The sequence below is a fragment of the Macrobrachium rosenbergii genome, chromosome 47 (genome assembly GCF_040412425.1).
Source record: "Macrobrachium rosenbergii isolate ZJJX-2024 chromosome 47, ASM4041242v1, whole genome shotgun sequence".
In the NCBI taxonomy this organism is placed as follows: domain Eukaryota; kingdom Metazoa; phylum Arthropoda; class Malacostraca; order Decapoda; family Palaemonidae; genus Macrobrachium; species Macrobrachium rosenbergii.
In genome coordinates, this window is record NC_089787.1 from 35,018,124 (window position 1) to 35,045,623 (window position 27,500).

The following is a 27,500-nucleotide window of genomic DNA, read 5'->3' on the forward strand; positions in this document are numbered from 1 at the left end:
CTAAGGGGTAGATCTTTTCTAAACATGGAAAAATAAGTTTTTTTCTCTCCTTTTTTTCATGGGCTACAAGTTTGGTGTACGAAGTTCATTTTTGTTCTTGAGTGGTTTGATTATTATACCAAATTAATTTAAAACTTTCGAGCCAACTTTGTCACTGGGCGAGATTATTATTATTATTATTATTATTATTATTATTATTATTATTATTATTATTATTATTATCTAAGCTGTAGATCTTTTCTAAACAGGGAAAAATAAACTTTTTTTTTTCTCCTTTTTTTATGGGGTACAAGTTTGATGTACGAAGTTAATTTTTGTTCTTGAGTGGTTTGATTATTATAGGAAATTAATTTAAAACTTTCTCGCCAACTTTGTCACTGGGCGAGATTATTATTATTATTATTATTATTATTATTATTATTATTATTAGTAGTAGTAGTAGTAGTAGTAGTAGTAGTAGTAGTAGTAGTAGTAGTAGTAAGAGGGGTTATCATTATCCTCTCCCGTAAGTTATAGATCGCTCGATTAAAACGGCTATGTGTCGCTGTCATGTCTGGTGGGTCACCTTTTGGGCCACATTTAGCTGCTTCATGCCGAGTGGAATTATATCCATCTTTTATATACCTTAGATATTATTGGCAAGTACGAAATTCAATAAAAAATAAATAAATATTTCTAAAATACAAAACATTACAAAAAAATACTCATTCGAAGTGAATTACCAAATCGTCGACGGTTACAATAACGGGAGTAAAAAGTTATGCTACGTTTTTGATAACAGATTTCTCTCGCCCTTCTTCTGATATGCAGATTTTCCCTGCCGAGGTACCAATTTCATTCTAACTTCGCCAAATCTTGGCCCGGGTTCCCTCCCAAGCCATAACCCCCCCGCCCCCCACCTTCCCAATTCCCCCAAAATCTCTTCCGCCCTCAGAGATTACCAAAGACGATACGGTTAAACGAGGTTTGAAATCAGAATTTCTTGGCCCCCTAAACCCACCCCCATAACCCGATTCAAACTCCGCCCCTTCTATTTTCACGGAACCTTTGCCACCCCCCCTTCCCCCTACCAACTCACGTCCTACCTATCTCCAGGAACACCCCCACCCATCTCTATACCCCCTTGCAGGTCTCCCCAGATTCTTATCCCTGCAAGGCGTTTCGCCCCTAAATTCTTCCCTAGACAACAAGCCGTGAAATTCGTCCAGCAGTTTTAAGAAGGGGGTGGCTGGAGGGGCCATAAATTATAGATTTCTTTCGTTGATCCATTTTAGATTAAGGTCAGATGTAGTGCTTAGAGCGCTCTGCCTCGTTCATCCTTTTTCCCCTTCCATTCTTCCTCTCTCTTCTTATTTATTTATCTTCTTCTTCTTCTTCTTCTTCTTCTTCTTCTTCTTCTTCTTCTTCTTCTTCTTCTTCTTCTTCTTCTTCTCCTTCTTATTTTCGCTCCTGTCGTCTTGGTGAGGTTCACGTGCCGCATTGAATGTCTATCGATTGTAACTTGATATATGGCCTCTTTGGATTCAAGAGATTAGGGTTTCATTCTCCGCCTTGCTTTTATCCCCGGGGGAGAAGAAGAAGAAGAAGAAGAAGAAGAAGAAGAAGAAGGAAGAGAGGAGGAGAGAGAAAGAGAGAGAAAGAGAGAGTATCTTAAATCATGAGGTATGGATTTCAATAACCGCCTCCATTTTAATTTAAAAAGAAGAGACAGGCTGACATATAGAGGGAAACCTTATTTCATAAGATGCTAATTTCAGTAAACTTCTTCCAGAATATAAAGAAAAAAACGAAAACAGAGAGAGAGGGGCGCGGGAAGAGACCCCCAGCCATATATACTTTCTAATAACCTAACTCACGGGCATCTTAAAAAACAAGTAAAATATGCGCCGGTTTCTTCGGCGCTCGAGTTTTCTGTACAGCCGCTACAACGTAAAATCAAGGCCACAGAAAATCTATCTTTCGGTGGTCTCGGTATAATGCTGCATGAGCCACGACCCATGAAATATTAACCACGGCCCTTTGGTGGCCTATCCTATATCATTGCCAGAAGCAAGATTATGGCTAAATTTAACCTTAAATAAAATAAGAATTATTGAGGCTTGAGGGCTGCAATTTGGTATGTTTGATGATTGGAGGGTGGCTGATCAACATACCAATTTGCAGCCCTCTAGCCTCAGTAGTTTTTAAGCTCTGAGGGCGGACAGAAAAAGTGTGAACAGATTAAAGTGCGGACGGACAGACAAAGCCGGCGCAATAGTTTTCTTTTACAGAAAACTGAAAAATCCCCGGACTCACATGGTATTTCGGTAAACCTTAATTTGAGACATAAGGAGAGTCAGCCAGACTGAAAAATGGATAATCTTGATTCAAGAATACTTTCTCCAATAACCCTCATTATAGATGTCTGTAACTGAATCTCAATAACCGCATAGGCTGATAATTTAAAAAGTGACTGTGAGGCTTCTAATTAATACCTTGTGGATATCTAATCATCAAGTTCCGAAAGTTTCATATGATTTTATTATTTTTTCTTTTTGCATTTAGTTTTTTTACTTAATTATTATGCTTGTTTTGGCAATTTGGCTTATTAAAATAGTGGAAAATCGAGGTATGTAAGCTTACGAGACTTTACTAACGCTTGAAAGCTATTTAGTAAAATGATATCATTTAGATGTGTCTCTGAGTGTACTTACCATCCGTCATATTCAAAATTATTTAGCTTTCCTTTGCGCCAATACTAATTCTGTTGTAATGCTAGTTTTAGAGCTGCGATTATATATATATATATATATATATATATATATATATATATATATATATATATATATATATATATATATATATATATATATATATATATATATGTATATATACACATATAGACACATATTATATGCGTATACTTAAACATATTATATATATATATATATATATATATATATATATATATATATATATATGTGTGTGTGTGTGACTGTGTGTGTGTGTGTGTGTGTGTGTGTGTGTGTAGACTAAGCTAATACAACACTAATAACTGTAACTTAACATTCTTTCTCTCGGTTCAGAAAGAATGATCATTAAGACTACATTGCAAATGTAATTGACAGCTGAATGGAAAATATTCATTCAGTATATTACGTTAAAAATAACCTCCGTATTCTCTTAAAAAAAAAATTATGTCACCATCACTGATCATTAACAATTTGAAGCAATCGAAGTTTGCTGCAAACAACGACGAGGCTCTAGATATCCTTGATCCACCGAGACTCGAAAAACAACGACTAGTCTTAAGAACAACTTTAATGACTTCAAAATCAGTTAGGCCGCTTGGGAGTCCCTCTCCTCTTATGGAATAAACGAGTGATTAAAAATTCATCTCACCTGCGCCTTAACATCTATGGTCCTTCGATCCTAACCTCCCCTGAGGCAACCGGTTAATAATAAAAAAAAAAATCCTTGACTCAGGAGTTCTTCTTCAGAATAGAGACGGTCGACGGGTGCAATGGACAGCTTCATGTAAATGAGGAAGATTTAATTGTCTAATTTTGAGAAATCTCTAATTATCTCATGAAATGATTATCATTTACTAAGGATGAGTAGAATGTTAGCTTTTGTTTACTAGGTGTTATTATTTATTAATATTGTTATCTTCATTATTTCGTATATGCGTATATGTATATGTATATATGTCTTAGTTTTTCATATATATATATATATATATATATATATATATATATATATATATATATATATATATATATATATATATTTATATATATATATATATATATATATATATATATATATATATATATATATATATATATATATATATATATATATATATATATATATATATATATATATAGAATTGGTCTGCCTTCCTTTCATAGAACCAACGATATCACAGAGCAAAAAAAAAGATATATATAAAAACCAACAGAAAAGTCTTTGGGAAGACGAAACCCAAAAACTTCTGTCGACGAGAAATCCCCCACAAAACTTTCCTTCCCCAAACATCGCCTTAGTTTTCTTTGTTCTTTGTATTTTTTTATGTTTTTTTTTCCTTGTGTCCTTTTGTGATTTTGCAATTTTCCGTGGTTGTTTTTTTGTCGAAAGATGTCCTGGATGATATGGCTTATTTTCGCCTACCATTTTGTTTATTTTCCTGTATGTTTTTATTACAAATCAAAACATGTCTCATTTAGATTTCGTATTTTTTAAGTATTTGTCAATGACCTAGATGTTGCGACGCCAGTTTTAGTAACCATAAATCATTCAGTTAATTTGTGTTATTCAATCCAAAGCAAAATGAAATCTTACATTTTTACGGATACATATATGTTTGTAAAACAGGATTAAGCATAATACATACCCATCCGTATCATACATAAATGTACTTAAGTATTACATTTTGTATTCAGGTTAATTCACATTTTTGAAGATAATTTTAACATATTATACACGGCTGTATGCATTCATTTAGTAACGATTGCATATGCTAAGTATGGATTTCTTTTCAAAGTCAAATGAGCTGATTTATACCCATAAGTAGTGAGGGATATTCTCAACAAATGAAGCAAACATATATATATATATATATATATATATATATATATATATATATATATATATATATATATATATATATATATGTGTGTGTGTGTGTGTGTGTGTGTGTGTGTATATATATATATATATATATATATATATATATGTATATATGTGTGTTTTTATATTATATTATAAATTTATAAAGAAAATAAATGTCTTTCAAGTATAGTACGTTAATGCAGGCATATTGTACCTGTGTACACGATGTGGCATTCGACGCGCAATTCTGTTCGTTGATATTTCCCATGTCGGAAACTTTAGCGTACTCGTTTTTGAGAAAGCCTATGAAATGATATCTTAATTACTGAACATTTAAAATCATGCTGACGTTAATTACAATACCAATAAAAAGAAACCAAAAGGAGCTGGGATTCTGTACCAATAAGAACTTTTATCCAGAAATGTTTTCGAGGTTCCAGAAACTTAAACTTGAATAATTTCTTGTTTTTACTCAAGGAAGAAAAAAAAGTATATCTTAGTTTAACCAGACCACTGAGCTGATTAACAGCTCTCCTAGGGCTGGCCCGAAGGATTACACTTATTTTACGTGGAAAATTCATCAGCATCCAAGTGAAAATATAGAAAGGAGAAACTCTGTAATGTCAGAAAAATCAGAAATATGTTCCATCTACCTAGAAATTACGGGCAAATACTGAGTTACACTTTTCTTATAGACAATGAACAGAATTTAAGAAAGGTAACAACTGTAACTTTATAGAAACATGCAATATAGAATTTTGTATAATTTTACAAGTATTTTCGATTAAATGTTAGTTTACGTTTAACGTAGAAGTAATGGACTGAAATTAAGAAAGAATAAAAAATATTAATGAAGGAAACTTTTGTTCGGAATGTTTTTTGTATCTACAATTTCACAATGAAATGTTTACTTACATTTCACCAAGGGACAATGATTATTCTGAAATGTTTTCAATTTTTTTTTTCACAATTTATAACTGAATGTTGTCGTACATTTCGCTAAAGAGATATTGGAAAGGCATTAAGAAAGGAACAGTTTAATGATACGCACACATAAATATATATTATATTTATACTGTATATATATATATATATATATATATATATATATATATATATATATATATATATATATATATATATATATATATATGTGTGTGTGTGTGTGTGTGCATACATGTATATATACTTTTATTTTTTTTTATTTATGTACCAAAAAAGATTTTATTTTCCCAAAAGTTACCACTAACAATTTACTTTAGATTTAACTTGAGATAAAGGCCTGATGGTATAGGAACACGTATTCCATTCTCTTTAACTTTCGAGAAATTCTCTACCAAACATTTACTGACTTCGAATACACAAAGAGGGAAGACGAAGAAAAGAGAAAGGAGAAACTCAGAGGAAATAAAGACAGACTGCGTCTGTGACGTCAGCGTTGCAACCACACCCGGAAAATTTTGATGAGTTTAATCAAAAGAACGCACCTGTTGAGAGAACCCCCAATAAAATGCCATATGGTCGGACGCATTTACATGTAAACACGATGTTCAAGCACAAGGGTCCTCTCGAAGAGTAAAAACAGAAAATGAATTTGAAAAAAGAAAATGAAATGCTTTATCAAAAGGGTTTGTGGTCTTCGTCGTAATTTTTCTTTTCTTAAATTGAACACAAATTCAATTGGCTCTGAGGCGAAGTATTGTGAAATGTTGCTCTCTCTCGCTCTCTCTCTCTCTCTCTGTCCTTTGTGGATGTTTAATTCGAGAAAGTTTAATAATAAAAGACATTTTCTAAAAATAAAATTCTTCATTTGTGAACGCTTTAAGTTGTGGAAGTGTATGAATAGACATCTGTGACTAGTTTTAGCCATATGTATATATTTTTTTTGTTAGAATGATACTGCAGTTTATGGAAAGTAAAACTGCATAGTTTTCATCATTACCATTCGTTACAACTCTATGAATAGTATATCCCTACCACCTAATAATGCGATAATCGTGTAACAATAGATATAACATAATTATTTCAATTATCCGAACTCTTTATTCATCTACTTAGTGCTTACGAATGAAAGGGTCTTTTGAATGAAAGATGTTTATGAATAAAAGGTGACAAGTCAAAGTATTTAAAGGAAAACTGCGCAATTCAAGGACCAAATTTCTAGGTATATGTAATATACAGTTAAGGTTTGGAAGTTGTGAGATGTGAGGTCCTTGCTGGAATTTAACATACTGTTGTCATAAAACTTGTCTGTTGCAAAGTACTGTATATCTAATGTCTTCTCTCAGACAAATGTAACTGTTCCTTTGAAGACGACATTCTTTTCTGAGTGACATTCCGTAAAGTAGAACTTGATTTTGTCTCAATAATAACTCACAGGTCCCAGCGCTTGCCCTTTGGCCTAAATTCCATGTTCTGTTCTTCTGTTCAAGTAACGTTGCGTTAGGTGTTCATTGGTTAGCCGTCGTACTTATCAAGACCGTAAAATTTAGGCTTCACCATTCTTGCACTTTCATTGTTTATTATTTACACAACGAAAAATAATCGGCGTGTAGAGCTTCGCCGTCTATCTCACCTTTTCTCAGCCTTATCACCCTAGTGGAACTCTTGAAATGATTTTCATATATTAAGTTTGGAAAGTACTGTATTTAAATCGATATTAATATCTTTTCTGTCTCCTCCATAGACTTAATGTTCACATGGCTAACATACTGCATTTTTTATTGTGTCCGGTTTAGGATGGGAATAACTCATTTTTACTCAAGATAATTGAAAGGAAAAAAAAAATGAAAGCAAAACCGCTGCTCGGTCAAGAGACCTCTTAAGGTCATAAGGGGGGTTTTCATTCATACAGAATGCCAGCTGTATCTGTAAACATACGCGCGCGCTCGCGCACACACACACACACACACAGCCAACATCCTAAGTAACACGTACAAAAAAATTACATCCACTAATAACTTAATCTTTTATTAACAAAATTGAAAAAACTTACAATAATTTCAGTTAGCTTGTCATATGAAGAAATACAGGGTCAGGGTCGAAAAATTCTTTATTTTACACCAATTTATATAATTAAATTTCCTTCACTAATCTGAATGTCTTGGTAAACAGAATCCTTGTCGAACTTCAGCAGGTAAACAAAGACGGATTTCATCCTCAGCTGAAATGAGACTCTCGATTTCCGACTCCAAAATGCATGCGCATATGATTAACCTATTCATCATACCATCTCCCGCGGAACCCAGAACAACATTTCGTAACGCCTTAAGGTTCCGCGGAACACAGGCTGGGAAATCCAGGTCTGTTTTGAAAATCATGGCGATGTTCATGTTTCTGGGTTATTATCTGCTTCAGTAGTACAAATAATTCATGCGCTTTCACATTTAATTTTTTTTAGAGTATTCGTGTTCTGTTATCTGTCTGAATTCTAAAAAGCATCCTAATTTATTTACTGTATTTTACTTTTTTGGCGTTTCGCATCGAGAGTTATTCATATTTAATTTCTTGGAGTTTTCATGTTCTGTTATCTGCCTGAATTCTAAAAAGCATCCTAATTTATTCACAATATTTTCCTCTTTTTTTGACGTAGTCATAATTTAAAACATCATTTCAGATCAACGTCACATATTGGAATTACTTTTTGAAATGCCTCCTCGTTTTAATAGTTTTAACAAGAATACAGCCTTAGCTTCGTTCACCTTTCATTCTAATAGAGATATAAATTGTCGTAACTTGCAATATGTTTGATTATTTCTGTCAGTAAAAACACTTTTGTCAAAATAATGTGCGCGTTCGACGTCAATTTTTATCGAGCATAATTAAGATAATTGATTGATTGATTAATTTATCCAACAACATCAAAGGCCATCGACCCTAGATAAACTACATTTTAAATGTATATGTACGGATATACTCGTATAGACACAAATATACACAAACAGACTCAGGCGGGCGCACACACAAATACAAATTCACGAAAAGGCTAAAATATACCGAAGACAAATATGTCGGAATTACTTTCCAAAACTTGTTTTCGCGTCAGCAAATAATCTTCAGATTAGATTATGACGAAATTTTCCCGTAGGATATCGTATAGGGAAACCCCGTAGATAAAAGGAACCATAGGTGTCTGGAGTTGGTAAATTAGATTCCTTTTTCAGATTACTTGATTGAAGTGAATCAGCTGTAGAATTTGAGTTCTACCCGTAGAATATTTATGCAGTTACGACAGTTCCAATACTCCGCCTGTATTATAATAATCTTTTGCCAGACTCTGGTCTGATATTAGATTTTCGAGAAAGTATTTGTAATAAGAACACTGTGCAATATTTGTGTGTGTGTGTGAGAGAGAGAGAGAGAGAGAGAGAGAAGAATTTGCAAGTAAAAATAAGCAACATAAGAGAGAGGAAGGTAGAGAGAATGTGAAAGGCCGAATATTTGATGAGAGAGAGAGAGAGATAAGGATTTGTAAGCAAGACTAAGCAACATAAGGGAGAGAGATAGAATTTGATAGACTGAATAACTGATGTGAGAGAGAGAGAGAGAGAGAGAGAGATGAATTCACAGACAAACGTTAATTCACAGATAGAGAGAGACAGACAAAACAACCAACACAAGAAATAAACCGAGGAATGCCTATTGAGAGAAAAAAAAAAAAAACACCGACCGACAGGCTGATTTTGAGCTGAAGCCATAAGGAAAAAGGATAGGAGAAATATTGGTGGGAATTAGGAAATCCCCCCCCCCTCCCACCGCCCACCCACCCACCCACCAACAAAGAGGAAGGTCCGCCAAGGACCCTAATGAGGTTTTAGCCAGGTAATTTAGTTAGCCATGAAGTTTCTACTGTTTTTCTCTGGACTTCATCCAATTCGGCCGTGATTCCTTTGATTTCTTGGCGTCAGAGTGGAAAGATTGCGTAGTCTCTGATGAGCTGCTGAAATCGTGGATGATTTTTCTCCTGTGACGCCTGGTTCTCTCTCTCTCTCTCTCTCTCTCTCTCTCTCTCTCTCTCTCTCTCTCTCTCTCTCTCTCTCTCTTAGGCTGTATTCTAACAAGCTTACCATTCTCTCTATCTCTAACTCCTTCACTGCGTACTCATTAATTTGTATATTTGCTCACCAGATTCTCTCTCTCTCTCTCTCTCTCTCTCTCTCTCTCTCTCTCTCTCTCTCTCTCTCTCTCTCTCAGTAAAATTTTAACTATTTATACTTTCATTTCTTTTGAAGCTCATTCATTCATATCGTTTCCAAATAGCTATAGTCTTTAATTTCATGTAATTTGTGCTTCGAAGTACATATCTTTTACAAGTCTTGAATATTAGAAGAATTTGTTATATGACCTTACTTCGCGTAGGTGAAATATATGAATTACGTTTTTTCAGGAGGTTGATTTGTAAAAAATAAAAGAAAATAATATCTAATTTTCCCTTCAATCCCTTCAAGAAATCTTAATTATTATAAGCACCAGTCCTCAGTACTTTCCCCATATTGGATCTCCCCATTCCTCAGTACTTTCCCCATATTGGATCTCGCCAGTCCTCAGTACTTTCCCCATATTGGATCTCCCCAGTCCTAAGTACTTTCTCCATACTGGATCTCGCCAGTCCTCAGTACTTTCCCCATATTGGATCTCGCCAGTCCTCAGTACTTTCCCCATATTGGATCTCGCCAGTCCTCAGTACTTTCCCTATATTGGATCTCGCCAGTCCTCAGTACTTTCCCCATATTGGATCTCGCCAGTCCTCAGTACTTTCCCCCTATTGGATCTCGCCAGTCCTCAGTACTTTCCCCATTTGGATCTCCCCAGTCCTCTGTACTTTCCCCATATTAGATCTCGCCAGTCCTCTGTACTTTCCCCATATTGGATTTCGCCAGTCCTCAGTACTTTCCCAGTATTGGATCTCCCCTGTCCTCAGTACTTTCCCCATATTGGATCTCCCCATTCCTCAGTACTTTCCCCATATTGGATCTCCCCATTCCTCAGTACTTTCCCCATATTGGATCTCCCCATTCCTCTGTACTTTCCCCATATTGGATCTCGCCAGTCCTCAGTACTTTCCCCGTATTGGATCTCGCCAGTCCTCAGTGCTTTCCCCATATTGGATCTTGCCAGTCCTCAGTACTTTCCCCATATTGGATCTCGCCAGTCCTCAGTACTTTCCCCGTATTGGATCTCGCCATTCCTCAGTACTTCCCCGTATTGGATCTCCCCAGTCCTCAGTACTTTCCCTATATTGGATCTCGCCAGTCCTCAGTACTTTCCCCATATTGGATCTCCCCATTCCTCAGTACTTTCCCCATATTAGATCTCCCCAGTCCTCAGTACTTTCCCTATATTGGATCTCCCCAGTCGTCAGTACTTTCCCCATATTGGATCTCCCCAGTCCTCAGTACTTTCGCCATATTGGATCTCGCCAGTCCTCAGTACTTTCGCCATATTGGATCTCCCCAGTCCTAAGTATTTTCCCCATATTGGATCTCGCCAGTCCTCAGTACTTTCCCCATATTGGATCTCGCCAGTCCTCAGTACTTTCCCCATATTGGATCTCCCCAGTCCTCAGTACTTTCCCCGTATTGGATCTCGCCAGTCCTCAGTACTTTCCCCATATTGGATCTCCCCAGTCCTCAGTACTTTCCCCCTATTGGATCTCGCCAGTCCTCTGTACTTTCCCCATATTGGATCTCCCCAGTCCTCTGTTCTTTCCCCATATTGGATCTCGCCAGTCCTCTGTACTTTCCCCATATTGGATTTCGCCAGTCCTCAGTACTTTCCCCATATTGGATCTCCCCTGTCCTCAGTATTTTCCCCATATCGTATCTCCCCATTCCTCAGTACTTTCCCCATATTGGATCACCCCATTCCTGAGTACTTTCCCCATATTGGATCTCCCCATTCCTCAGTACTTTCCCGTATTGGATCTCCCCAGTCCTCAGTACTTTCCCTACATTGGATCTCCCAATTCCTCAGTAGTTACCCCATATTGGATCTCCCCATTCCTCAGTACTTTCCCCATATCAGATCTCGCCAGTCCTCAGTGCTTTCCCCGTATTGGATCTCGCCAGTCCTCAGTACTTTCCCCATATTGGATCTCCCCAGTCCTTAGTACTTTCCCCATATTGGATCTCCCCAGTCCTTAGTACTTCCCCCATATTGAACCTCCTAAAGAGAAAATAAAGACAAAAACCGGATGAAACTCCGTCCAAGGTACATAAAAAACGGAAAGCAATCAAAGACATTAGGTAATTAGAAGGATAATCCCCTGAGGGCGGGAGGGGATTAGTGGGAAGGGAATTTAAGGGGATTTAAGTGAAGAAGAAGGATTTAAGAAAGGGTGACTTATCACAGAATTTAAAAGATTAAAAAGCGTGACCTTTCATAACAAATCTATTCCCAGGGTGATCCTGGAAGAGTTCTTCAGATAAATTAAAATGTTAGAGAGAAAATCTATAAACGAGTTCAAAGAGAATATAGGGAGGATAAGGAGAGTAAAGGATCCATCACCCTAAGAGCGTAAAGAATACCGGTTAAGATTATTGTATGAATTACTTAGGATTAAGATTATTATATGAATTACTTATGGATTAGAGGAAGTGGTTGATTCCGGAAGAGATTGTTAGGGTATTTGCAACAGGGGAATTATTATTATTATTATTATTATTATTATTATTATTATTATTATTATTATTATTATTATTATTATTATTATTATTATTATAAGGGAATTTACTATTGATGGAAAAGTCAAAATGACCATAACTTATCAAACTTCTACTAAATATATATATATTGTATATTCATCATCTTAGTACTGGTATGTTTAATTATAGCATACGCGCATAGCAGTAACATTATAAACCTTCATTAAGTGTTAATCTTAACGTTAAATCAAAATCATAAAAAGCCTTGAATATCCGATGAAAAATAAATCACAGCAAAGCATCGAGGATTCGCAAAGTGAGGAATCCTGAATTCATGCGAATACTAGTTATAATAGTTTTATGAACATCATTTTAAATTTAAGGCGTAGTAAAAGTCCTTTAGAGATATTAAAAATACGACAGGTAAGAGATTCCTTTATAAACCACACGAAGTAACCACCCGTTCAGTAGCCAAGGGACCGAGAATGACCGCTGTCTCTGTACCTGAAAATGAGTATACCATCACTCTGACCCACAGAAAGGCAAACGTAGCCTTCCAGAATGTCTTGGTGTTTTATGAAGACGCTGTAAATGAAGTAGAAACAGGGAGACAGATGAACTTGAAAGTATTCGTCTTAAGACTGTCTCAGAAAAATAAAAATGGTGTCGTATTGTCGGGTTGATCGCGGCTGATATCATCTCCCAGTCCCTTTCTAATAGTCTCTCTCTCTCTCTCTCTCTCTCTCTCTCTCTCTCTCTCTCTCTCTCTCTCTCTCTCTGCATCGTCCTTTTGCTCTAGTCTTTGTCTTTTCTCTCTCTCTCTCTCTCTCTCTCTCTCTCTCTCTCTCTCTCTCTCTCTCTCTCTCTCTGTATGCATTACCGATGTAGGGATTGCAGACGAAAGTTACGCTGTTGTCCTTTTCATTGATAAGTTATCTCTCTTATATCCAGTTCACCAACTTTTAATGATATTTTCATCCTTTGATGAAAGTTTTGTAATATATGTTCTAATAAATACATTCCTGATTTTTATCCATCTCGCATTTCGTCATGATACTAAACAGCTGTCATCTGATACTTCAAAAATATACTGTACATTCCTCAGAACTAACTAAACAGCTGCTATCTCATACATCAAAAATGTACATTCCTAAGGTCTAATTCCATCCCCAATGTTTGCTAACCCCACATCAAAGAAAAAAAACTCGACTCGACCAAAAAAAAAAACAAGTCACCTTTATCTCGCTTCACGGGACAAAAAGAAAAATTATCGCATCGCAAAAGGAGCTTTTAAAGCTACCCGAGTCCTACTCAGTGTTCGGGCGAGTGTTGATATATAATACGCAGGAGAGGGGGTGGAGGTCTGGGGCACTGGTTAAAATACCTAAGAAAACTGACGGTCTCGGGTAATTCTAACGCGTTCTCGCGTATCTCATTTAGATGGAAAAGGGGACACTTTTTTTTTTCACCTGGCCTCTCAGGGGGCGAGGGGGGTTAATGGGAAGGAGGAGGTCTTTTCCATTAGATATTCTCGGGAAAAAATTAAAAAGGTCTTTCCCATTAGTTATTCTCTGGCGAAAATTAAAAAGGTCTTTCCCATTAGATATTCTCGGGAAAAAATTAAAATGTCTTTCCCATTAGATATTCCCGGGGGAAAAAAGTAAAAGGTCTTCCCCTTGAGATATTCTCGGGAAAAAATTAAAAGAGTCTTTCGCATATATATTCTCGGAAAAAAAGAGAAGGGTCTTTCACATTAGATATTCTAGGGAAAAAGAGAAAAGAGTCTTCCCCATTAGATATTCTGTGAAATGGATTAGAAGATTCTGTGAAGAGAGGTTTGGGTGACTGGCCAAATAGGCAAAGGCATTATAATTTTCCATCCTGGAAGAGCGTTATGGAAGCCCAATCATGTTCTAAAATTTGTGTAATCCTTTTAACTTGGAAATCTTTCTCTAATTCGATATAGAGTTTATAAGAGGAAACGGCGTCCTTTCGGCCCCTAGCTGTAGCCACTTCCATTCCTTTTACTGTACCTCCAGTCATGTTATCCTTTTTCCATCATGCTATCCACCCTCTCCTAACGATTATTTCACAGTACAACTGCGAGATTTTCCTCCTGTTACGCCTTTCAAACCTACTTACTCTCAATTGCCTTTCCAGCGCTGAGTGACCTCATAGGTCCCAAAGCTAGGCCTTTGGCCTAAAATCCATATTCCATTCCATAAGAGGAATCTATTCAGACACACTTTTAGTAAAAAATGACAAAACGAGAATAACAGACGGAGAAAAGGAGACTAAAAAGCAGACAGTGAGAGAGATGAAAAATATTTAAATCTTATAAGCCAGGAAACAATTATTATTAATCAGCCATATTTACGGCATGGTTCTTAAACAGCTAATGTACAAACGTACTATGATAGTATGTAAATGTGCGCCTGCATGAGAAGGAAGGGATCAGTTTCATTTAATAGATTCCCTGGGAAACTGTACAGAAGTTATGAAAAGGTAACACAAAATACTACAGATTAGTTTTGAATAACCAGTGTTTACCGTTTGTACTTAGGTAATACAAACATTTTAATACGTTCTGAAGATAGGAGATATGCATTTAAAAAAAAATAAAATAGAACATTACAGCAAGCCACTAGAATCTTCGAGACAGTTTCATACTGAAATTAATTTTCAGCCGAATCAAGAAAAACCAAAATACAGTAGTTCATTAGTTGAGCACAAAGCGACATCGACTTCAAAGACATCGCGGAACAAATTACGAATATTTTACATTCGAACTAATTAGGATTAGATTAATTATGAAAAAATGAACGCAATGACAGATTTATGTTCTTGGTCCTGTGCCAACAACCTTTCCCTTTCGTCAATTATAAGCATTATTTTTCCCCCTGGAGACTGCGTCCATTTAAGGGGGAAGGTTATTATTGGATCGGATTTATTAGAATTTTACCCGGTAAGAATTTGTTAATTAGCTCAGGTACCCTCCCAGATGTCTTTCACAAAGGGCCAGGTGATTAATTATGCACCAAAAAAAGGTATACTTGTGTTTTTGGTGTATTTTGTCATAACTGCAATTTTTTTTCTAGAAAATACCGAAATGGTTATGGTGTCTAAATCTATTCCGGCCACTATCAATAAAAAGTATTGCTTTTTTTTTTATAATGGTTTGCACTTTAAAATGAGATAAATATAATGAATAATGGAATGCAGAGGAGGGTTCAGAATCCTCATTTTTGAACTAAATGTCTTGGACTGATTAAACCTGTCGGCAACCGAGTCCATTCATTAGCTGCAGGACTGCTAAATAATTCAATATGAATGGTTTATGCAAAAAAAAAGATTAGAAGAACACAAGCTCTCAAAACCGATTTTTATGCAATAAGAGGGACGATCAACTCTGCCTGCCTTTTCATAAACCCCTCCTATTATATTTTACCATAACCTTCTCTTTGTTTTTTATATATATATTTTTTCATGAATATGTTATTTTTGGTGTACCTTGCTTAACCAGGTACGACAGTTTTTCTTTTCTCTTTTGTTGTAGGTTTTTGACCACTAAGAATAATAAAAGTAAAGTACTATAAAAAGAATTATGTTCCTTTTGTTAACGATATTTGACCATTAAGAATAATGAAAATAAAGTACTGGCAAAAACTTATATCTCTACGGGCCTAATAATAAGCTGCCAAAGTGCTACAGAACGTTTACTTATGATTATTCTTATTTACTCCTCCTCCTCCTCCCCTTCCCCTCCCCCTCTCCTCCTCCCCGCTAAACCTGCCTCTTTTTTTTTTCTCTCTCTCTCTCTCACTATTGACGAGCGGTATTCATCACCATACATATTTCCGGATGATTAAATTTGTGCTACGGCCTGAAGTTCTGTCATTATCCAGGCACGTACATTGGACGGCTGCCATTCAGATAAGAGCCCCAGAAACAAGGTGTTCGTTAATCGATACGCGGAACATGGAGGGACCGCCATTGAATTAGCTCCCAAAATGGGAGGCTGTCAGCGTTGTTGCCAACTTTGGCTACGGAACACATGAAATAAATATCTCCGAGCCATAACTTTTTCCCCTTTGGGAAAAAAAAAGGCTTTCGTAGAAAAGCCTTGGGCCTTAGGATATATATTGAATATATGAAATATAGTATAACAAGCAATTGACAGCAATAGCTATGCTTCATTAACATACATTATTCTGTGTATATTTTAGGGAACACGGCAAATATACCCACATCCATCGTGACATTCTCTTTATGAAGAACCGTATAAATATTTATGCTTTACCTTTGAGGAAAATATAGTTTATAAGAAATTCGTGCACTGCTACAAGTAATACCGTATAGTTTAAATAAAAAAAAACACACATCCTGTGTAGCATTTTTTTTTTAGTAATTTAACAATTATTAATGTATATAATTCTGTTTACTTCAAGAGACATCCACCTTGTCAAATGTCATGTTATGGCGTTCAATTACGGGAAATGATTACGTTCTTTTCAATTTATGTTTTGTGTTTAAAGCATTTCACGAGTGAACGGTATGAGATGGGACTTGAGGGCTTATATACAGTATATATATGTTCATATATATATATATATATATATATATATATATATATATATATATATATATATATATATATATATAATATATATATATATATATCCTTAAAAGACAGTTGTATGGTTCCAACTTCTTTTATGACTTGTGTGGTCTAGTTGGCAGCGCTCTGGTCTTTCATTTGAAAGACCTGGGTTCGATCCTGATGTGAGTCAAATTTATATATATATATATATATATATATATATATATATTATATATATATGTTATATATATAGAAATATTGCTTTAATGAAGGTAATACGTATAGTGACTGTATTTATGGAGGTACTTGAAGGTTTGTTGTATATTGGCTTTAGTTATGTTTTCGATTCTGTTTTGTCAAGTTATTATATGACAACTAAACTTTTATTGTGCTTTTATCACTTTGCTTGTTAATATCTGGTAAAAATTTAATCATTATCCTCTGCAAGCGGACGTCCTGTGATTGTGTTTCGTATCATACTATATTAAATTATGTATGTATGTATGTATGTATGTATGTATGTATGTATGCATGCATAGAGAGAGAGAGAGAGAGAGAGAGAGAGAGAGAGATACATTTCGCAAGAGTCCATTGTATCGCTTCCACTTAGCCAGAGCAATTACAATGTAATAAAATAATTAAACTACGTGTAAAAGAATGGCATACTAGAATTAATGGCCATTATCCCTAATGACAGGTTTTAATCACATTCTGTCATTTGATTGCAGGTTCCAATCTAAAGGCATGAGAAGAAAAGAAGGTTAATATACGTCTCTGTGAAGGTAAGTTTGACGTTAATTATGTTGTAATGAAAGTATGTGCAAGTTTATCTTACTTTTTCTTTGATGTACTACATTTTTTGTTATTCAACATGACTGTCATTCACATTCACATAATTAGTTTCTTTGCAAATATCATTTCAAAACGAGCTTGTTGATGCACGCTACGGTCGTTGGAACCCGGCGCTGCTGTCTCCCCTACCCTCCCGATCCCCCACCTATCCGCCCCCACCTGGGGCGGACAAACAGGTTTGCAGGAGGATGGTGAATGTCTCCCCTACCCTCCCGTTCCCCCACCTACCCCACCTCCAACCGGGGCATACAAACCTGTTTGCATGGGGTGGGTGGCTGTGTCATGTCTCCCCTACTGTCACCTCTCGGAGGACAAACAAGATTTACTCGGATTTTATTATTATAGATTAGTTGAGGTTCTCGAAACCAAGCTATCGTTATAAAAATAGGCATGAGTGTCAACCTGTCAGACCTGAACATAATTAGAAGTAATCTCAATTTCCATATCTGTTATTCAGAAGTTCCGGTAAATTAATGAATGCCATCACGCTCGAACATTACACATGACAGTAATTGACGAACTACCCTGGAATACACGGTCGTTATTTCTTATGGCTCTGAAATCAGGTCTTTCCTAATAACTAATCCTGTTGCATGATTATGCCTCTGACGCTCAGCCGTTTTAGAGCAAGTTTTTTTTTTCGTTCCTCTCTGGGAAAAAAAATATAGCCTCATTACCATCATAACCGATGTTAATTTTAATGTATTTTTATAGACATCATTATAATTTATAGCTGGTGGCTCCAGGTGGAAAATGGAAGTATTTTTTTGTCTGATCGTTTGAAGTTCTGATTTTTGGAAATCCTTTTTTTTTTGTTGGAAGGTGAAATGTACTGACTTTAACAACTGCACGGTAATGTATCGCTATTGTACAGAGCGTATTGGTAACAAAGGATGAGTATTATAGTATTATAGATTTTTCTAAATCCAGTTTCACTTATGTACTCTAAATACAGCTGAAATGTATTGAATTTCTACAGAGCGTATTGGTAGCAGAGGATGGGTATTATACTATTATAGATTTCTCTAATTCCAGTTTCACTTATGTACTCTAAAATAATACTGACTTGGAGTTAAAACATTTTTTTTTATGTTTCTCAACGGCAACGTGATACAAAATCAACGTCAGTTTTTTCATTTCTTTTTTTCTTTGAGAAAAAATTATACAAATGCATCATTCATATTCACCAACTGCAAACATTATCTTTTATTTCTGCTCTGCAAGTATGAATGCCTCATGGCATTATCATTTTATTCACTGTTCTCACCTGCTTTTCTTGAAATTAAAATAGAACTAATATTCAAGAGCAAAAAGAGAGAAAGAAAACACAACCAACACGTGACAACATTATCATCATTCCTCTTACATTTTATTTATTCTAGGTCACAAAGTTAAATGGTTATTATTGCATCTGCGACCTTGAAAAATAAATAAATAAAATAATTTCGCACTATGCCGTGCCACAGGAGAATAAATAGGGTTGAATATTTCCCTTTCGAAATAACGAGTAAAGAAAAAGTATTCGAGTTTATTTACATAAAAAGGAATAAAAAAGGAGGTAAAAGTTTGGCTGTTCGCGGGAACTGAAACTTAGGATTTAACGCTCTCAACTTTTTGCAGTGTCAACGGTTTCCACTGCATTTGTTTTCACTTTTGGAAATCCCTGAGTGCCACCGGGAAAGAGATTTCGCTGATATGAGAGAGAGAGAGAGAGAGAGAGAGAGAGAGAGAGAGAGAGAGAATTGTCTTGTCAGTAACTGTGCTTCTATCCCTAATCGTCTTAGAGAAATAGGTTGTTAGAGCCAATATATATATATATATATATATATATATATATATATATATATATATATATATATATATATATATATATATATATATATATATATATATATATATATATATATAGTTACAGAGCGCCTATTGTGAAGGTGCTGGCCCATTGCCTTGTGGAAGACTGGTAAGTCAAAGGCTTAGAGATCTTCCTTCGAGAGAAATGTCGCAGTTGTGGACTCTCTTTACCTGTTCTCATGTATTCTACTGCCAAGGTATGTTGCTCCACCTGAAGGGAGATCTTGCCTAGGCGTTTGTGCCAAAGATTTGGTTTGATGATGTTTGGAAAAGGGCAATTACAACTTTTATACCCAACAGAGGCAGTCATAAACAGTAGTGGTCGAAGTATTCATTCTTGTGGTATGCCGTCACTCAGTGGTAGACCACTGGGTTCTGCACTGAACAGGTCCTTGGATCAACGACCCTTTTGTGAGTGAGGACCAGGGCAGTTGGCCTATGTAAATGGACATGGAGATAGCAACTTATCCAGTTTTCCAGATATGCTGGAAGCTCGAAGGCTCTACCGTTCAGGCGCTACCCCCTCTGAAAAGGAAAAGAAGCTTAAAAAAACTTATTCATAGCTGAATCATTATTAGAGAGTATAATATCAGCTCTTAGCCAGACGGGTAAACAAAGTGCTATAAACCGATGAGTGACTTTTGAGTAATCGATATAGTGAAATTTTAATTTACTAATATACTCCTTAATTCCTAAAAATTCTATTCGAAATAAGATTTTGTTCTTTTTAAATTTTTCAGTCATATGGCCAGCATATATAATTACTTACTCTATGTATTGTATATAATATATAATTATATATATATATATATATATATATATATATATATATATATATATATATATATATATATATATATATATATATATATATTATATTTATATATGAGCAAGGCTCGTAAGTGCAGTCGGAATGAATGATTAGAATATCGTAATTAGCGCCATGTATCTACAGGATTAAGTCTCAGCAAAAGGGTATTACAACACGCAACAGCATCCATTCCACCTGTACTCCAAGTGATTGAAGGGTTTAATGAATGAAATTTGAGATACGGCGTTCATAAAGCTGTGCTTTTAGTAGCAGATTAGAGACCGGGAAGAATCGGAGTCGAACGTAAGAGCTAATAACGAAATCCCATTTTCTATCCAGTTTTGTTTTGGAGGGGAGACTTTAATTAATTTGCTCGTTAACAGGATACGGCCGCATGTCATTATTTGTAGCAATAATGAAATGCAAAGCCGGATTGCTGTGGAGCGGTACAACAGCGGTACGGGCTGCACTTTGTACCGTACGTATGCACTGCACCAGGGTAAACAGATAAAGAATAGTACCATCGATAAATAAAATTATAAATGAAAACTGATTAACGAAACAAGAATGGGCAGCAGACTACGATTTATTGTTGAACGACAGGCTGAAAAGAGAACGGACAGTAATTGATGGGAAAATACGGAATTAGAAAAAAAGAACAGTATTCCGAGAAGACGAGTAAAGAGAGTTGCAAAGAGAAGGCGGAGATAATTTATGAGTGGAGGACGGTTCTAAGTTTTCATTATAGGAGATAAAATGAAGGCATTTGTTAGCGTTTGGGGGGAGATACGTAGACAACAGCCCCTGAGAAGCAATGGCTTTGATGTATGAGCCAATAGCTGGCCCATGGATCATCTCTCTCTCTCTCTCTCTCTCTCTCTCTCTCTCTCTCTCTCTCTCTCTCTCTCTCTCTCTCTCTCTCTTACATGTATTCTGCATGATATTGTCTCATACTTTGTAATTTTTCTTATTTTTAAAAATTTTTGCTTACATTGTTCATTGGCATTCTTGATAGTTTCTCTCTCTCTCTCTCTCTCTCTCTCTCTCTCTCTCTCTCTCTCTCTCTCTCTCTCTCTCTCTCTCTCTCTTTCTTACATGAATTCTTCGTGATTTTCATTCATTCTCATTTTTTTTTTTACTGCATGCTTACATTGTTTACTGACATTCTTGACAGTTCTCTCTCTCTCTCTCTCTCTCTCTCTCTCTCTCTCTCTCTCTCTCTCTCTCTCTCTCTCTCTCTCTCTTCTTGTACAATATATTATTTTACCTAAACATTCTTGACGTTGTTTTTCAGGCACTTGCATTCCTATCGTTATAGCCATTAAATTCTGTTGAGATAAAGTCCATGTTCTGGGACGTCCAGAAATTTATATCTATACCTCTATAGAAATATTAAATATTTAACCCTGCCTGTTTCAGAATATTAATCTTCTTATATTCATTCCTCTATAGAAATTTAAATAATTTTCGTATCTTACACCTTATAGAAATATACATTTTCTATCCAATACCTTGTAAAAATATCATTTCCTATCTCCTTTCTGTGTATATGTATATATACAGTACATATATATAAATTTTCCTATTTCAATTCTCGCATAAAAATATTAGTAATTTTCCACTCCCCAACCCGTATAGAAATATAACATTTTCCTTGGCTTGAAAACTACATAAGGGGCTATTTATTTCATGGGTATTTTAACATGGGGTACATTTAACTAACATCTCTGTGGACTAGAATTTCTTAAATAATAGGCAGTGTATTAAGTAATTAATTTTATTTTATGTTATGTTGATTAAGGAATTTTTAGGCCTGAGTCACATTATGATGTTTGCTTTTCGTCACTGTAGCATCTTCCGTCGCTTTCTGACATTCATCGTTATTCCTGCTAAAAAATCAGATTTCTTTTGAAACGGTCAGAGCAGTAGTAATGGAAATAATATAAAGGAAATCAGATTAGAATTAAATATTCCATAGAAATTCTTTTAAGAGCTTATATCATCAGTGAGTAGTATATTTTGAATAACTCCATGTATATATATTTACTTCATGCCAAATTTAAGTTTCTTCCATACTAGTGGTTCTTGATCGTGGCAAAGGGTTGATTGGCTAACGTATATTTATAAAATGTCATCACGAACGCTAAGAGCAAATATAATAGTAAGTAGACCTGAAAACTCTGTATCTTATGACGCATATCTGTAAGTCATTTTCATTGGCTAACGTATATTTATAAAATGTCATCACGAACGCTAAGAGCAAATATAATAGTAAGTAGACCTGAAAACTCTGTATCTTATGACGCATATCTGTAAGTCATTTTCATTTTGGTGGATTGAACTCTTCTTATAAGTTTGGTAGTTCCTCCTCTCTCTATCCTCTTTTTCTTATGTGGAAAATTAATGTTATGTTGGAGCTTGCTTTGAAAATTAATGCCATTTTATGGTAGTCACCTCCGATAAGGATTTTACGATATAGGCTCAGTTTGCCTGCTTGTCTGATGTCTAGTGAATTACGAAGATTTTTACAGAAATCCTACACAAGGTAGGACTTTTCACTGCCAACAAGTAATTAGAATCTGGGGGAGATCCTTTGTAAGGGAAGTACCCGTTGGAGTGGCCAGGGGTTTGGACCGCCCCCCTCCCCCCACCATCCATCCGATCCTGGGCCACCTGGGTGTTAAGTTGGTTGCCCAATCTGTCGCCGAACGCTGTTACTCCATATGGCCATATGAGTTTTATGTCTTTTGAATATTAATATATAATAGTAAGTCTTAACTTAGTCCTCTGTTCTCTCCCCTCCCCTACACTCAGGCAGTAAACCCCCTCCTGTCTCTCTCTCTCTCTCTCTCTCTCTCTCTCTCTCAAGCTGTCTATATCAAGGTCTTTTCTCTGTTTTCGTGAATCTCAAAAACATTACAAATGAATGACATGATTATGATTGTTTGTATCATTATTATTTGCCCGTGTTCTGTGCCCCCCCGCCCCCGCCGCTCTCTCTCTCTCTCTCTCTCTCTCTCTCTCTCTCTCTCTCTCTCTCTCTCCTACTCAACTCTACTATGCCTCCTCTTTTCGCGAGATAATAAAGCGATCGGCGGGATCAGTTACCTCCCAATTATCTGTGTTTGTAGTGGATTTTATTCTCTCGTTCTGTGAACTCGATCCTCCGTCGTTCTTTCTCTCGACGTCATTAACGTCGCTGCGTTTGATGAGGGATACCTTAGATTACCTCATTATTGCGTGATTTTTTTCTGAGACTAAATTAATGAGTGACCTCATTTCCCTGACACTTTTAAACAGCTTCCAGATCCTATGCTCTCATTAGAGGTCGTTTTTCCATCGCGTTTTTTTATCTCTCTCTCTCTCTCTCTCTCTCTCTCTCTCTCTCTCTCTCTCTCTCTCTCTCTCTCTCTCTCTCTCCTTGTCTCGTCATCCTCCGTAAAGGTTTCTTCTTCTTCTTCTTCTTCTTCTTCTTCTTCTTCTTCTTCTTCTTCTTCTTCTTCTTCTTCTTCTTCTTCTTCATTTTCGTATTCCTTTTACTCTGATCTCTAGTACTTCCATTTATTCACCCTCTAGTACTTCCATTTATTTACCGCTCTCCTCTTATTATATTTATTAAGATTGTTGTCATCTTCATCCATTTCCCTGTCTCAGTAGATTTCTTATTTTTTTTTTCTCTTTCTTTTCCCTTTCAGTTTTGTTCGTTCCTAATTCCCTTCGCTCCACAGGTCTTCATTTTCCTGATTTCAGTTTATCATTCTTACATTCCTCCTGTACTTCTGCGTCTCCTCTGTTTCCCCTCTTATTCTTGTATTTCCTTCTCTTTTCATTTTCCCCCATTTCACTTATTCTTGCTTCTATTTCCCTTCCTTCTATTCCCATTTTTACACTCCTCCTGGACTTCTTGCGTCTCCTCTGTTTCCCCTCTTATTCTCGCATTTCCTGCTCTTTTCATTTTCCCCCCGTTTCACTTGTTATTCTTGCTTCTATTTCCCTTCCTCCTATTCCCATTTTTAGATTCCTCCTGTACTTCTGCGTCTCCTCTGTTTCCCCCTTATTCTTTCATTTCCTTCTCTTTTCATTTTCCCCCGTTTCACTTGTTATTCTTGCTTCCATTTCCTTTCCTCCTCCTCTCCCAACTCTCCGGCCTCCCAGGACTCCATAATAACCTGTCGATACAGGTAATGAAATCAATTGTTCCTGAAGCATAATTTGTCGGCATGGTACAATTAGAACGTAAATGAGTCGCCCCAGCCCTGGCCTGTTTATTCCTTAATCAACCTGAACTGACGCTCGGCGTTTTTAGGGCGCTCGTTGTGTGACATGTGACCTGGCCGTTTGAGAGTCTCGGGCGCGCCTGCGCGCACACACACACACACACACACACACACACACATACATACACACACACACATACATACACACACACATATGAATGTGTTTGTCATTTTATTACTTATATCTGTTATCATGTGGCAATTGAGTGACCATATTCTTTCTTGAAGATTATAACAGTCCAGGCCATAACATAACATTATGGTACACTACAATACATGTATTTTTTTATTTTTTTTACCTGCTTACCGATAAAGTGTGATTATATTCTTACAGTGAACTAACCAATAAAATTCAAAAACTATAGAAAACTTTGCATTATCATGTATTATTATCCATATAATACATGTATTTTATTTTAATTTTTTATCTGCTATCTGAGAAAATGTGACTACATTCTTTCAATGACCTATCCAATAAAATTGAAAAAAATAGAAAATTGTGTATTATCATGTATTTTATGCATATGTAATTATCGATAAATCCATCATCATGTATTATATGCATATGTGATTAGCATCCATTATCATATATTATTAAGCATATGTTTTCATCACCATCATCATCATCACCATCAACTCCATGCAACGCAGAGGGCATTTGCTGAAATATCGTCACTCAAACGTTTCCTGTGCTTTTTTCCATGACTTCCATAAGTCTCCACTTATCTCCAGCCTCTCGACTCACAGTGCTCATCCAAGTAGGTCTGGGTCTTGCAGCTGACACTGTCACGCCCCTCCATGACCATGCTATTAGATTAGGACTTGCATAACGAAACTTGCAAGCAGAATGTAACCCAAGATGATTTTGTTATGCATATTTATTTAGATTTTCATAATTTTTTTATTAAACTGATGTTGTGAAGCTCCAAAACATATTGCAGTGTTTTACATTGATAAAAGGCATATATATATATATATATATATATATATATATATATATATATATATATATATATATATATATATGTGTGTGTGTGTGCATATATTTATGTATTTATATATAGATATATATGTATACATACATATAGAATTAAACTCTTTAATGGATTATATATGGATATATATATATATATATATATATATATATATATATATATATATATATATATATATATATATATATATATATGTGTGTGTGTGTGTGTGTGTGTATTTTTAATTATTCGGTATCGTATTATAAGTTCTCTGTTAATACACCATTGCATGTGATATCACATTTACACACACAATATATATATATCTATATCTATATATATATATATATATATATATATATATATATATATATATATATATATATATATCTACTATATATAAATTATATATATCTCTATCTATCTATATATGTGTGTGTGTGTGTGTATAATGAAATGCATCCTGAAATGAGGACTTGCATAGCGCAGCTCGTAAGGGAATAGAGCCAAATTAAGGGCGCGGGCAGATCGTTTGCTTATGAACACGCAGCGAAAAGTTGACAAAGAGCTGTAGGAATTCCCGCATAAGATTATCATAATTTATCCTGATGATGACGGCCCGCACAGGCAGCGCTTTGTACAGAGTAGTTGGAAGAATATCCTGCTTTCTCCGCTGCGCCGTTTGCGCAGTTTGCGAGAGAAAATATGTGGAGTATACACCCAGGTAAAAATAAGTTTTTACCTTGAGTTCTCTCAACTTTTTTTTTTTTTTTTTTTCTCAGTAGGAGTATGTGACTTGGAGATCGATGTATGAAGTATGCGCGTTTGTTAAGATAAGTTTTGACCACAGATTTATAAAGAAAAATCGTATTTGGTTTGCATCAAGAAAAAATATATATATGTATATGTATGTATTTATGTATGTAGTATCCATGCAGATAAAACGACTGTAGTATACACGAAGAAAAAATTATGTAGTATACATGAAATACATTATAGTAGTGTAGTAGAAGCAAAAGTATATGTGATATACAAGAAGAAAAATAAAATGTATGTAGTTTGCATGAAGAAAAAATAAGTGTAGGATACATAAATTAAGAATATATGTAGTATACACGAAGAAACAATATGTATATTATACATGAAGAAACAATATGTACATTGTACATGCAGAAGAATTAAATGTAGTGTACATTAAGAAAAAACATATAAACTATACGTTAAGATAACACACGTAGTATACATGAAGGAAACCCATATGTAGTTTATATGAAGAAAACATGTATATAGTATACGTGAAGAAAAAACATACGTAGTTTACGTAAAGAAAATATATTTATAATGTACACAAAGAAAAAATATATGCAGTACCCATTACCAACGCCACGTGTCACAAAGGTCCTTTGTGAAATTCGGCCACTCATGTCTTTCCTGTACTTTATCTTCCACAAATTTCCGCTCGTCGTCAGTAGTATACACTGAAATAAAAAATAAGGTTTTAGCATAAATTTATCAACAGGGCAAAGCTCAAAAGAGAAACAAATGCAAATGCAGAGGCAAGGTAATTATTTTGCAAATAAAAACTCACTGCGCGGAAGTACAGGGTATCAAAAATACGCTGGGACAAAAGGGTGGTTTGAATGTAGATAATATACAAAGAAAAATAATTATGCATAGGAAGACATTTAAAGTATACATATCTTTTACAATAAATTTGTCATGAAGAAAAATTCGACTTAGAGTAAAATGTATTGAGGATAAGCTGAGCTATAAGTAAGTTTATCATATAAATTTATCCACAGCAAGAAATTCATAACAGAGGACAAATATACAGAAAAAAATATATAATTTTTTCCTGTTTTTATCTACAGAAAAACTTCAGTATGCAAAGATATTATA

General features: G+C 35.4%; 1 protein-coding gene across 1 annotated transcript in view; it reads left to right on the forward strand.

Annotated features, from left to right (window-relative positions):
* Window positions 1-27,500, forward strand: part of LOC136830757 (uncharacterized) — a 612,586-nt gene that overhangs the window by 447,941 nt on the left and 137,145 nt on the right. The window contains exon 3 of the mRNA XM_067090627.1: window positions 17,565-17,618. The gene's annotated coding sequence lies outside the window, so the exon portion shown is untranslated. The remainder of the gene's footprint in view (window positions 1-17,564; window positions 17,619-27,500) is intronic.